The 13,210-nt window shown below is 31.5% G+C and overlaps 1 protein-coding gene across 2 annotated transcripts in view; it reads left to right on the forward strand.

The window, feature by feature from the left end:
• The first annotated feature begins 2,587 nt into the window (after nucleotides 1–2,587).
• LOC108917887 overlaps nucleotides 2,588–13,210 on the forward strand; it is a 58,994-nt gene continuing 48,371 nt past the window's right edge. For both annotated transcript variants that reach the window (XM_023454691.1, XM_023454692.1), the window contains exon 1: nucleotides 2,588–2,811. The gene's annotated coding sequence lies outside the window, so the exon portion shown is untranslated. The remainder of the gene's footprint in view (nucleotides 2,812–13,210) is intronic.

Genomic DNA, 13,210 nt, shown 5'->3' on the forward strand with positions numbered 1-13,210 from the left:
CACTCAACTTAGAAAAAAAGGCCTGGGGAAATCGTGCATATTAAACGACTATGAAGTTCCGTGCCGGAGAGCTTTGTTTTCCTGGTGGCTGCCGTCTTTGGAGCCCGTTCTTTTTGTTTCAGAACTAATGGAAGGTGAGTAACATCAAAGAGGCAAGTTACCTGGTGAGTTCGGCCTCGCGCCACGACGTATGTACTCACGACTCGACCGGCAGGCTGTGCCGCTTTTGATTCAATCAAAACAAAGTTGTCGTTTGCACCAATAGAACAGGGCGTGTAGTAATTTCTATTTATATATTTATACGTAACCGTGCCGTGACACATTTATATATTTTACTTTTAAAATACCTAACTTAAAAACAATGTTACAAATGAGAAAATTATTATTATTACAACTACGTCATGTTTTTCTAAACGCAAGGAATTATTATTATTATTAAAGTAGAGAAAATTCGGAAGTATAACACTATTCACAATTAAGAAAAAAAGGGAAACACAATGATAAAAATTATAGAAAGTTATATCGACTCTTTTACGTATTTGCAATGATACGTTGAGGTAGAATCACGCTGTACTGTTACTTTTTAAAATGTACTACTCCTAATTTTGCTTTTAATATATTTGATGTAAATTTTAAGCAACAAAATTTTGAACTGATCTGCTTTAGTTGACCCAACAAGATTAATCTCGTGTTAGTCACATATTTAGATATGTTTGTTGCAATAGTTACAAAAGTAAATCATTTTGTATGTACTTAAGTCTTAAATTAACGTTTTTGTGGAATATGAGAAACATCAATATTAACCGTAATAAATTTTGCCAAAATGTTACAGACATCAGGTTAATATTTAAAACCTATTTTGCTTATTGTTTTACTTACAATTATAATGTTTCAGTTAATCGTGTCAAAAGAAGTGGGTGTTAAATAATTTTCTCTCAAAATACATCTTGACGTAGGAACAATGGCAAAATCGTTATCAACAGAAAAAGGAGAAAATTCTCATCTTAAAGAAAAATCTCTTTCTGACGTATTCTAAATAGGATCCGATCTATTTTTTGAGCAATTAAAGTAAACAGTATCAACGTACATCAAAATTACATCGAACCACCTAGAAAAGTTCAAAACGTCTGGAAATACTTCAAAAGTATCCTGTAAATACCTCGAAATGTCAAAAGGAGAGGACAAAAGTCAATGTACTTAGACTCTTGCAGTCATTGAGCTTTAACCTTCGGGGGCCATTGACCATTGACCACTATGTCATTGATCCATGACACGCGAGATCATTGACCATTTTGACGTCCAAGTTCACTGCAAAGATTCCATATTCGCACAATGCACTCATCATTACTGTGGCTGTAGTCTCCCCTTCTTCCTACAGAACCTACACAAGCTACTTTCGTCTTCTACCAAACTAATATTATTTGGATATCTCTTGGGTCTGCAAATCAGTCAGAAGTTTTAGGGCAACTTTTATTGATTTACAGCTTTTGTTAAGTAGGAACGCTGATAATTCCTTCCAGGGTCATTTTAAGAACTTCTTCGCTTGTTTCTGGATAGAAATTTCTCGTCACAATTTTCCTTCCTTCAACCGTATCAGAAAGAATACCTTAATTACATAGTTGTAAGAGCCTACTTTAACTAACTCATCAGCTTTCTCGTTGCCTCAATAATTCTCATAAGTTGATATCAAGGCTGGTTATCGATTTGACTCACTCTAAACTTACCAACTCATCTATACTAGCCTAGATTTGATCTGGTTTGAGTTGCATATAACGTTGTCAAATTGGTGTTGCTTCTTGGTTTATTCATTGGGCATCACTTCTACCAGGAGATCACATCTGCATTCTCTGATTCAGAGCGACTTCAATTCTTTTCTCAACCGTGTACATCTTACTGTACGTACATTAAGGTGCTACCTTACCTATAACATCTGAAAAGACCATGAACATTTTCCAAAATAAACTGTACTCTGTACAGATCAAAAATTGGAGTAGTAGATCAACGTTGCTTTTGATGTTTCAATATAAAAAAATGACATGTCACATCACATTCATTTCCCACTTCTTCAACAACGTCCATGACTTAAAATCTGGGGATATATCATAAATCAGCAAATATTTGAATAGTTTTTTTCATTCTCAACCAACGTACGAGATTAGGGTTGTAGAGAGAACGCTGCAATATTTGAAATTTCTATTTCTAAATAGAGCAGAAAGTTGAAGAAATGTGGAAGAGTACATTTCCATAAAGAGAAATACTCAATAATAAGACAGTATAGGACTTTTGGAGTGAAAGATGCAAATTTAAAGATTTTCTTTAAAAAAAGACGCATGATTATTAGAAAAAACTATCAAGGTAGTATCTTTCTTTCTATGGATTGGGGTCTGCGTTGCTATTATCGATATTCTACTACTTTTCAAAATAACCTAGTATATAATTGCAAATTAAGATTGTCTTGAAATTTTCTGTCTTTTTGTTTCCGTGCCAAAGGAGTTCTCCACTCTGTATCTTACTATCGATTATTGATAGCCGTAGCCGACGCACCGTATACTGTTTACTCGTGGTGCAAACGGCGCGGAAAGCTCACAACTTTGTCGGACTTTACGTTTTACACACCAGTTGCTGGCGCAACTTGTCCGAGAAGAGTACATTTGAAATCCGCGTTGAATTCGAGTGAGATCCACGTGATTTTGTGCTTGTGATTCTTAGTTTTCGAAAACGAATACTGACTACTCTCATTAATTTGTGTTGTAAGGCTGTCGTCTTTCCAAATTGGATTATATAAACTGGAATATTCTACAGGGATTACCGGTAAGTCAGAGCTCCACCTTATAAATTATTTATAAATGCTGTTTATTGAAAGATGGGTAATAACATTCTATTTAGCTTGTTTTTGTACATGTGTTTTTTAAACTTTGTTCTGATTTTAAAGTAAAATTTTAGCGGCTCTAATCCACAGTCCCTTAAAACTTATTTCAGAATAAGGTTGAACAAACTAACAAACAATTTTTTTAATATGTTCTACAAAATGACAAAAAATAAATTTAAGCGGCACATTTTGAGGTGAAAATTATATTTTCTAAAAATAATTTCATTATATTCAATGGGGTTCTGGTTTCTCTTCTTTTCTAGCGTTAAAATTTATTCATATCAGTGAGAAACTAAAACTACCAGTTTATTAATTACGATTTTATTTAAAGTTTGATAATCCAAGGAAATACATCTATGTAGTATTTGTATCTAGTAGTATTTTGACGATGTAAACCAAAAACGAAAAGGTATTTACAATATTTCTCACATTAAATTTACCAAGAAGAGTAAAGTTAAGTAAAGCAATTATTTTAGTTTATCACACTTTGTTTTACTTTTTTACAAAATATCTTTTGTCTAATCTAAAAAGTTGATCTTTGATTTTATTTATGAAACGGTCTGTATATGATCAAGACCCATACAGTAACAAACCAAGACAAAATATTATCAGTAAATCATAGTTTTATCCTATCCTATAATGAAATGTGAAATGTGTGAAAAATATTATTGTTTCATCACAGAAAACACAATTTACGGCTGAAGATTTTGAACTAAAATGTTTAACAACTAGACATACTTCATCTATAACAACTAATTAATCGCTAAACTGTTTGAATAAATATCAGTTATTTCTATATCTTTACAATTGCCGTGGTGAGAATTCTCGAATCCTTTTCTTAAGGAAAAATGCAAATCCTAAGACCAAGCAAACAGTTTCGTATGGTAGATGGAACTAAATGCCATAACTAGAGAGATATATAGATTTAAATGTGGGTTAAAAATTTGTTGCTCGGTAACAAAGTGTTATTTTGATACAGCGCCCTTGCGGTCCATTATTTCAAAGGTGGACAGTTAGTTTTTGATGAAAATAGTATGCTAGACAAAGTAATCAAGTTTACTTACTATTAATAATGAGTATAACTAGAAAATGAACATGTGTATAATGCACTCTGAATAATATATCTGCAAATTTCAAATATCTAAGTAGGGCAAAAGATGGATATGTAGTATTTAATGTAAGTATAAATTAAATAATATAATTTTAACATTAGTCAAAACTAAAAATATGTACATTCATAATAGACCGATCGAAGTAACTCATTTAGAGGGAAAAAAATAAAATTGTTACTTTTATAAGTGGAAATGGTAAAGGAGCTTATAATAAACGAAAAAAAATAAATGCGTGAGCAGGGGTGGCGGAGGGTTGATTTGGGGGGTTGAAAAGTTGTGAAAAATTGTATCATTGGGATTTCTGGCGAAAGTTGACGTCAAACAAAAAAGTATCTAATACAAAAGTTGTAGATCATGCAAAAATTTACAACTTTTGTAGAAGTCACTTTCTAAGATAACCCCAAAATTTCCGAGAAAAATGGTGAAAGTATACCTTTCTGTCTTTTTTTAATCAATAATTTAAAAAGTTGTACCCAATAAAAAAATTTATGAAATGTTCTATTATTTCTAATTAGTAGATATTGCTAATACATAGTAAAAAAAATTTGTTGGATATTTTCTGCGGTATTGACTTTTATACTGTTATGACTTCATCCAATAAACATTTTGAAAGCGTTCAGAACCGTAATAACGCAAAATTTTAAATGATAGCAAAAACACGCTAAATACCTTTTTAATCGATTACAATAGTAATATCATCTAATTCAGAATTAAAAATGTCTAGATTTTAACATGAAAACAGCAGCGCCGTATTTAAAAAAATAACTTGATGATGGCCCCTCAAAGACGAAATGTCGGATTGCAAAAATGTTGACGCCATTGGATAGAGCGAAAAAAGTGGCAATTTAAATATGCAATTTATTTTCGTTTTCAAATAAAGCCAGAAAAAAATAAAACAATACTTTGTATTGCTGAAATCTCAAATCATCCAGAGATATTTTATGTGCATTTGGAATTCGATTTATAGCAATACTGTACAAAAATAAAGTTTTGGGCCAAACAATGAGACACAGTTTTTTTTCCGTATAATTGAATGGTTAATCAGTGTTTGATTTTTTTTAATTTAAAGAAATTATTGACAATTACTGAAAAATTCATTGTTGCAAGTCATTTTTGATTTTTTTTCATTTTTGAGCATGTTTTTGAACTGTGATTACAGCTTTTTTTATTACACCAAAAAGTGTATGTCAAAACGAAAAAAATGATCACCGGCAGAACTCTGTACGATGATTTTTTTAAGTAGAATTTTTCTTTGAAAAATAAAGTTTTTCATATCAGATCGGAAATAATGAATATCCCGGAAACTTCTTGATTTTTTTATTTTAAATAGTTTGTGGTTATTTAAGACACAGAAAAGTATACTTTCACCAAGTTTCGACAAAATTAAATTATTTTTGCGGAAATGAAAATTTACATAGACGTAGGTATATATTAATATAAATCATGTATTTGAATGTATGATTTGTACAAAGAAAAAATATCTTGAACCATATAAATTCTCTTCTCTAAATTATTCGTTTGTCAAGAAGATTGAACATTAAATTTTTTGTGTCAGAAATTGGCAGTTCCGGCTTTTCTAACGGTTTGCGCTTATATACAACATCAATCACTCTTAAGCATGGCTTCCTGTGGATTTTGTTACACAAATATTATTTCAGAGAAAACAAATAAATGCCATAATAAATATCGAATTATGCGGAGGATTTATTTTACTTTACAAAAATAAACACGCAGGCGGTGCCTCTCTATGGCATATTTATTCGCACCGAGCACCGACACAAAGAAATATTTTGGTTTACAATAAAAACGGAGTGTGAAACAAACCTTACTGCTCCAGTGTTTACATTTGGGTCATGAACGCGTAGACGAGCTCGCGTTAAAATTTATTTGTTCGTGTGCAGCGAAGTTCAGTGGATATGCAGTATATGGATTCGAGCTGCATATACCCGTTAATGTAAGCAGTATTTATTGCTAATTTATTGTTAAGTGGATATACTTTGCCTTGAAGTATCGACCATATGGCGAGAATGAGGTGGTAATGTCGATTCGAATGTTTTACTAAAAGCTCAGGCTCATCTTCGAACCGTTTAGAAATTGAAACAAGTGTAGGAAACTAAAAATGATAAAATTCTCATACCTTGCAAACTATACGAACATTTGAAACTTTTTGGTAAATGACTTACGATTTTCGCGTGGAAGAAATTGACAAAAATGCGTGCGTTTCAATTTTATTTTACTAGATACAGTGTGTTCCTTTGAGCAACACCACCCTCGTAATTTACAATGAAGGGATCGATTTTCAATTTTTTGTACTAAAAGCTTCAATAGTACGTAGTAGGTAATTTTCATTTTGGTGGAGATCCTTATTATGGAATTAGTTATAAGGTAATTTTGCATTGTCGAAAAAAAACAATCTACCATGTGTTAAATAGAAAATATTAAACTTAAAATACTAAATAAATAAATCTTAGATTGTGTTTGCCTGCTCAAAATAAACTTAAGACTTGTGCCAATTTAGAAAGTTCTTGAATTAAACAACGATATAACTATTAATTTATTTTCTCGCTATGTAATTTTCATATTTCGTGTTTCGTATCGCCTCCTATATGTTCAGATATTAATAAGTGTAAGGCATTATCTCAAATATTTGTTGAATAATTGTTTAAAAATAGACCGTTGCTTTATGTCCAATTCCTTGACATTTGACACCTCACGCTTGTCACCGCATATTTTTAGAATCACTGCAGTATCCGGTGATCTGTAGTACGATAATTAGTGTTGGGCAATTGCTGCCCAAAAGTTACATGATAACATCAGACATAGGGCAAATCGTTGCATTTACTTTACCAATTATATTTGTTGCTAAAAATAATACTGCTGGTTGTTTGAGTTTTGTTATCGTACAATTTTGTTTATGTTGAATGATATCCAACATTTTATTTGGAAGTATTTCAGCACCTACCAAAAAATAGTCTACACTGGATGAACTTTTAAAAGGCCACATCGCTACATACATTCAGTAAAAACTTAATTTAATAGCAAAGCCTTACATTTGGTATGATTCTCTCATTAGTTAAAATAGAAATAGTCCTTAGAAAAACCATTTTATTTTCTTAAAACTCGCATATTAATATCCGAGTATCAAATATATTTGGCATCACTTACCTAGGTAAATACCTACTCCCAGATTAGTAAAACACAATATTAAAAATAGTTGTCTAGAACAAAGTGTTGACATGTTTTATCAGTTCGTCATGGGTTCATTACCGTCCCACTCGACGAGTTACATGCTGCGGGTATTTTTAACGTCAGTAGAAAATATTCGTTAATTAGCCATTCATTAGATTCAAGAATGGTTAATTTTGTGGGAACACAATCGTATCGTCATTTTCCCTGTAATGTTAGTAGCACAGACAAAATTAACCATGGCGTAAACATACAACGTACCTTGCTTAACTGTCAGGAAACGACAATGTTCCGTTATGTAGTTTAGTCGATGTAGTTTTCAGCATAATTATCAAACATCTGGGCATATATGTTTAATAAATCTTCGAAACAAGCTCGTTAATATAAATTAGAAGCTTATAATTATAATTATGAACTTACATACAAATTCGAGGAAAATGTTTTATTTGTGAAGACCTTCCAATTTTTTACTGAAATGAAACAACTTAGTAAGCTTTTTCATTAGTTCTAATTATTTTTTTGTAAGTCATGTGGGTTCTTGTTTTAAATTAAGCATACATTAAATAGACGAAAAGGTACTCACGTGTGTCATGAAGACCATAGTGTCATAGGGAAAAATGAGGTCAGTTTCGATAAAAATGATTTTTGAACATAAGATTCATAAGATCTTTTAGATTTATTTATGAAAGTATACTAAACTAGTCTTTAACAACATTTTACTAAATATATGGAAAAAGCATAATTCTCAACAGATAATGGATATTCAGTTCATTAGAATGCCGTTTGGTCTTAAAAATGTTCCTTCAGCATTCTAAAAGACCATGAACTTTACATAATAGATATCTAATTTACTTGAACGACATAGGTATTTCATAATTTGAACATCGTTACAAAAACACATTGAGACTAAGATTAATTTATATTTAGACATACTAATTAGACAAATCAGAATTTTTTAACAAACAATAAAATTTTTGAGCATACCGAAGGGGTATTAACAATTCCTAAGAAAAGGTGAAACAGCAATGGAATAATTAATTAAAAAATATAAAATACGAATAATCAATGATTATTAAGAGGAAATAATGGACATTGTCACAATACTTTATAAAAATTTCTGCTTGTTCTCAGCTTTCTGAAAATATTATTTTCTCGATTCAAGTTAAAAGAAGTTAACACTAGTAAACTAGTCTATTTTTTTCAAATATCGAAAAGTGTCACTAAGAGACACTGTATGTTAATGGAAATAAAGTAAATTGTCTGGTCTTAATTGACTTTCTTTTCTTCAATGCACGTTTTTTTATTTTTACTCTTTTATCCTAGTCATCTTTGTACTTTTTTGTTTCGCTTTTATTTTCTCTGTAGATATTCTTAAAACAATTTGAATATTAGAAACAAAGCAAAACGCCATTCGCTTAAAAATAAATTATATGTATCTGTATCCCCTTTTTTACCGTTTATCTTTTTCATTTTCCATTTTTGTGGAGCTGTTTTTATAATAAAATACAAACATTTTTCTACTAGATGGTATTGCCAACGGACTTTACCATATATTATTATGACATACCCCTTTCTTCTCTTGATGTCTTCATATAGTAATAAATGCTCTTTTTTGTTCTCTCTAATTGTAAGTTATCCTAGTCCTTGTACTGGATCGATCGGTCTAAAGACAAAGTCTGTCACGTTTATTGCAATTAGTGAGTAATAAAGCGTAGAAAGGAATTAAGACAGTGGACCAAATAATTTCCTTTAAGACCCACAGTTTCCCTACTGGGTTAGAGACTACAGCTTGATTCTTGGCCAGATCTAGCAAGCTGAGATTGAAACTGTTGTCTAATCAGTTTGAGGAGACTTGGGTGATTACTTTTCTATTGATTTTTGCCAACAGTAAATTGTTTTGATAAGGGATTCTAGAATGCATCTTCTACGAAATAAGAAAATTCTGTAATTTGTCGTGGTTAAATCAGCTGAAATATTGCAGCGATTTTGTTGAAATTAGTCAAAGTTTTGGTACATTATTATTATTTGTAGATTATAACTAACAATCGCGTATTTTAAAAACTTGCAAAGTAGTTCACTGAAGTTGTTGATGAATTATCTTCTGATAGTCTGTTTACAATTCCAAACAGGTACATATATTTAACATTCTGAATCATAATTTAATTAGATTTAATGATATATTGGTTTTTTACAAGCAAAATGGTCTTACATCGTTGTTGTAGACCTACAATAAGTAATAGTATATTTTTTGACGTAATATTGTTGAAAGGTGTATCCTAATCATTTTCTGTATGCACGAAATGCCAATAGTTAGATTTTATTAAACTTGTTTTTGAATAACGTTTTAGTAAAAGCGTAACATAGTCCTATAATGAAAGATTGCACTTCATTATCTACATTAACGGAGTTCCCAATTTGACTTTCTAATGTAAAGTTAACAATCCACTATACACTATACAAAGAACCTCTTTTTTTGGTCGACCATCACACTTTCTAGCCAACATTCATAGGTCAAACGCATTAGGAGCTTGCCGTCATCTACTGTTGAAGAATCTTGCGTCAGTGCAGTTTTGCTTAGTCACTGATTCTCAGAAGAACATTTTGCAGACATCAGTATCAGTGTTTTTACTATGACTTCGTAAACGAAAGACTCACACTTCCATAAATGGGCAAATGATGTAAGAATAACCTGAAGAGGTAATTGAACTGAATATCGGCGCATAAAAACAATTTACACGTGGGTAGGTATTGAAAATTGAGATTAGCTATTGTCTATTGGAATTTTGGAGTACTTTTCCGTATTATACTATTAAGCGAGTATTATCAAGTATTAAATTATAAAGTTCAAAATTGTGTAATAGATAACATCATACTATATTGCATCCAGTGGTTATAACCGGTATTGCACTAACTGGACTGCTACCTACGTGCAAAATTTTAATGTCCATTATGTTTATTATTATTTATAACTTATGATAAATCCTTTTATTCGACGAACTCGTGGTATAATGGAGATCCACAGTGTGGGTGTAACCGATAATGATGATGAAAGTAGTAATTTATAAATAGAATCGGTGTAACAATTATCTCTAAATGTAATGAGTAATCAGGCGTAGCACGGTATTCGTCGTGGTGTGATGAGATACCACGAAAGCTATGGCATTACCACAAACTGACCAGAAGTGTATCTTAGATTTGTAAGAACGGACGTGACTCTTTAAGTTTTTTTTGTCAACACGTGCCAAGGAAATTCTATACTCTCATAGTATCTGGTGTTTTTTGCAGAAATATAGTTTCGAGAAATTTCAGTGCTTTAAAAGAATGGTACGCCATTTGCTCTTTAAGAGTTCAACTTTCACATCATATTACTTATTACATGTCTTTAATATTGGTGTTGCATAAAATATTAAATTTGTAAAGTTTTAAATTTTCTATTTGCGTTTAAAAGTATACAACTATTAATGTTATTACACAAAGTGTTTACACATGTCAAAAACAGGAAGTTATTCCTCTAAGTACATCATATTAATATAAAATAATTATTGAAAAACATGTAAGAGTGTATAAGACAGAACATAACCGTACAATAGTAAAAGTAAATCATTTAAAATTAGATAAAAATTATATAAATTAAAGTACAAAAGTAATATAAAAGTAATACAATTAAAAAAGAATAATACATTAAATATGGCTAAAATCACTTGTTAAAAACTGTTCAATGTCATAAAAAGCATTTTGTAAAAGATAATTTTTCATTTTGCTTTTATATTGTTTATAATTCAGATTTCTCACATGCAATGAGATAACATTAAAAATATGTACACCAATGTAACCCGTTCCAGTTCTAGTTTTACTCAATCTCAAAAAAATTACTGGAAGGTTATCCTTAGATCTCTAACATATGAGTGTGAACTTCACTTCTAGTCTGAAAAATATTTAAATTATGTTTTATGTATAGCAAACATTGCAGTACGTACATTGATGGAACTGTTAGAATATTATTTAATTTAATAAATTGATTTTTGTCATCTCTATAACTGAGACCTAAGATAATCCTAATTGCTTTTCTCTGCTGCGCGAACACAGCAGAAGTAGCATACGATATGTGAGAATGAATACAACCATAATATGCTGTCACTAGAATGTTCACTGAAACTTTACTTGCAAGGCTACGAAGTAAGTACATGTTCTTCGACATTTTTTTTGCAAATGTAATTAGTATGATGTTCCCAAATCAATTTAGGATCCAGATAAACTCCCAAGAATTTAACAGCCTCAGAGTTAGCTTCATACTCAATCTCTCGCAATGAAAATATCTTGGTCTCGGATATATTTAAGCAAAGCTTATTAGCGGTCAACCATTCATTAACAGTTAACTGAGTCTGAGGGATTGTATTATTTAAATCTAAGAGTATTTTACTTCTTACTGACAGACATGTGTCATCAGCAAACAAAATTCCCAGAACATTATTATCCAACGAGTTAAGTAGGTCATTAATGTAGGTTAAAAATAGTATGAGCCCCAGTATTGATCCCTAGGGTACTCCGTGTTTAATAGTTTTCAAGTCGGATTTTACATTATTGTAACTCACTAATTGCTACCTATCTGTCAAGTAAGAACTCAACATCTGTATACTGTTCTCGGTAAACCCATAAAATTATAGCTTTCTAACAAGAATATTATGAGATACACAATCAATTGCTTTTGTCAAGTCTAAGAACTGTGTAGCTAAATATTCACCATTTTCAAAACCTTCATTAATATATGAAACATTACTTTGTGTTCAAAGAAATTAAAATTATCTGATGAATTAAACTAAAGCTAATTTCAACAAATATTTTGAAAATGAGCGTTAGTCTTCTTTGCCTCTAAACAGATAAGGACAGAATTAATCGTTTTCAAATATTCATTATTTTCACAACGGTAGAATGCTTTAGGTACCAGGTTTGGTTACATTGCTACATTACTATGAATAAACATGATTTGAAATATAACATTTAAAAATGAACCAAAGCCATATTATACAAACTGAAAACAAATTATAGTTGTTGTCCAAAAAATAGGGTCAATTTGTTTGAAAAATAAAAAATCTCGATGCTTCTAAATCAATTTCCACGTCTTCAAAGTAATCCCCATCCGATACAATGCACTTATGCCAACGTTTTTTCCAACTCTCGAAATAGTCTGAAAAGTCCTTTTTCGGTATGGCTTCCATCGATTCGACTTTTATTTCCTTGATCGACTCAAAACGGTGTCCACGGAGTGGTCTTTTGAGTTTAGGGAATAGCGACTCAGTGCTAAATCCGGCGAATACGATGATTACGGAACGATATGACTTGAATTTTTTTGTCGAAATGGTCTCGAATTATCAATGCTGTGTGAGGTGCGTTATCATGATGCAAAAACCAAGAGTTGTATGTCCGACCTTTTGCGGCGAATAGCATCACGCAAACGACGCATTACACTCAAATAATATTCTTTGTTAACAATCTGGCCGGTTGGAAGGAATTCATAGCACTACTCACGATAATCAAATAAAACTGGCTTTTTTTCGGTCTTGGTTCACCTTTTGCACGATATTCACTTGATTGATTGGTTGTGTCCGGGTTGAAAGCATAGATCTAAGTCTCGTCTCCAGTAATGATGCACTTCATGACGTCTTGGTTGTCAGAAATCATTGTTTCACAGATATCAATGCGACGTTGTTTTCCCAAAAAGTTAAGCGTTTTTGGAACCAAACGAGATTTGATGAGTCTAAGGCACAACAAGTTTTTTAAAATGGTATTTACCTAACATTTTGAAATGCCAATAGTATCAACAAGATCTATTATTGTTAACCGACGGTTTTCTCTTTGATCTGATTAACGTGTTGTTCATCAGTTGACGTTGATGGTCGTCTGGGACGCTCTTCGTCCTCACTGCTTTCTCTCCCTTCTTTAAAGTCTTTGTATCACTTGTAAACATTTTTTTGCGACATAAACTCATCACTAAAGGCCTTCTGTAACATCCTCAACGTTTCCGTGACAGAATATTCATTTCGCA

Source organism: Anoplophora glabripennis, unplaced genomic scaffold, assembly GCF_000390285.2.
Source record: "Anoplophora glabripennis isolate ALB-LARVAE unplaced genomic scaffold, Agla_2.0 scaffold3, whole genome shotgun sequence".
Classification (NCBI taxonomy): Eukaryota; Metazoa; Arthropoda; class Insecta; order Coleoptera; family Cerambycidae; genus Anoplophora; species Anoplophora glabripennis.